This window comes from Bombus fervidus, chromosome 2, assembly GCF_041682495.2.
Source record: "Bombus fervidus isolate BK054 chromosome 2, iyBomFerv1, whole genome shotgun sequence".
Taxonomy (NCBI): domain Eukaryota; kingdom Metazoa; phylum Arthropoda; class Insecta; order Hymenoptera; family Apidae; genus Bombus; species Bombus fervidus.
In genome coordinates this window covers 5,714,270-5,716,421 of record NC_091518.1, presented here as the reverse complement: position 1 = coordinate 5,716,421, position 2,152 = coordinate 5,714,270, and positions in this window count along the sequence as shown.

The following is a 2,152-nucleotide window of genomic DNA, read 5'->3' as shown; positions in this document are numbered from 1 at the left end:
ACGGTCATTTTTGGTCAAAATCGACGAATGATCGAGTTTTGCGAGTTGTTGGGCTTGTTGCGACGCTTAATACGGCGTGCGCTATGTTCAGCGCGTAAAATGCAGTAATTTGGGCTTTTAAACGTCGAAATATCTCAATCGGGGAGGAAATTACGGTCATTTTTGGTCAAAATCGACGAATGATCGAGTTTTGCGAGTTGTTGGGCTTGTTTCGACGCTTAATACGGCGTGCGCTATGTTCAGCGCGTAAAATGCAGTAATTTGGGCGTTTAAACGTCGAAATATCTCAATCGGGAAGGAAATTACGGTCATTTGTGGTCAAAATCGGCGAATGATCGAGTTTTATGAGTTGTTGGGCTTGTTCCGACGCTTAATACGGCGTGCGCTGTGTTCAGCGCGTAAAATGCAGTAATTGATGGGTGTAAACGTCGAAATATCTCAATCGGGAAGGAAATTACGGTCATTTTTGGTCAAAATCGACGAATGATCGAGTTTTGCGAGTTGTTGGGCTTGTTTCGACGCTTAATACGGCGTGCGCTATGTTCAGCGCGTAAAATGCAGTAATTTGGGCGTTTAACCGTCGAAATATCTCAATCGGGAAGGAAATTACGGTCATTTTTGGTCAAAATCGACGAATGATCGAGTTTTGCGAGCTGTCGGGCTTGATTCGACGCTTAATACGGCGTGCGCTATGTTCAGCGCGTAAAATGCAGTAATTTGGGCGTTTAAACGTCGAAATATCTCAATCGGGAAGGAAATTACGGTCATTTGTGGTCAAAATCGGCGAATGATCGAGTTTTGCGAGTTGTTGGGCTTGTTCCGACGCTTAATACGGCGTGCGCTGTGTTCAGCGCGTAAAATGCAGTAATTGATGGGTGTAAACGTCGAAATATCTCAATCGGGAAGGAAATTACGGTCATTTTTGGTCAAAATCGACGAATGATCGAGTTTTGCGAGTTGTTGGGCTTGTTGCGACGCTTAATACGGCGTGCGCTATGTTCAGCGCGTAAAATGCAGTAATTTGGGCGTTTAAACGTCGAAATATCTCAATCGGGAAGGAAATTACCGTCATTTGTGGTCAAAATCGGCGAATGATCGAGTTTTGCGAGTTGTTGGGCTTGTTCCGACGCTTAATACGGCGTGCGCTGTGTTCAGCGCGTAAAATGCAGTAATTGATGGGTGTAAACGTCGAAATATCTCAATCGGGAAGGAAATTACGGTCATTTTTGGTCAAAATCGACGAATGATCGAGTTTTGCGAGTTGTTGGGCTTGTTGCGACGCTTAATACGGCGTGCGCTATGTTCAGCGCGTAAAATGCAGTAATTTGGGCGTTTAAACGTCGAAATATCTCAATCGGGGAGGAAATTACGGTCATTTTTGGTCAAAATCGACGAATGATCGAGTTTGGCGAGTTGTTGGGCTTGTTGCGACGCTTAATACGGCGTGCGCTATGTTCAGCGCGTAAAATGCAGTAATTTGGGCGTTTAAACGTCGAAATATCTCAATCGGGAAGGAAATTACGGTCATTTTTGGTCAAAATCGACGAATGATCGAGTTTTGCGAGTTGTTGGGCTTGTTGCGACGCTTAATACGGCGTACGCTATGTTCAGCGCGTAAAATGCAGTAATTTGGGCTTTTAAACGTCGAAATATCTCAATCGGGGAGGAAATTACGGTCATTTTTGGTCAAAATCGACGAATGATCGAGTTTTGCGAGTTGTTGGGCTTGTTTCGACGCTTAATACGGCGTGCGCTATGTTCAGCGCGTAAAATGCAGTAATTTGGGCGTTTAAACGTCGAAATATCTCAATCGGGAAGGAAATTACGGTCATTTGTGGTCAAAATCGGCGAATGATCGAGTTTTGCGAGTTGTTGGGCTTGTTCCGACGCTTAATACGGCGTGCGCTGTGTTCAGCGCGTAAAATGCAGTAATTGATGGGTGTAAACGTCGAAATATCTCAATCGGGAAGGAAATTACGGTCATTTTTGGTCAAAATCGACGAATGATCGAGTTTTGCGAGTTGTTGGGCTTGTTTCGACGCTTAATACGGCGTGCGCTATGTTCAGCGCGTAAAATGCAGTAATTTGGGCGTTTAAACGTCGAAATATCTCAATCGGGAAGGAAATTACGGTCATTTTTGGTCAAAATCGA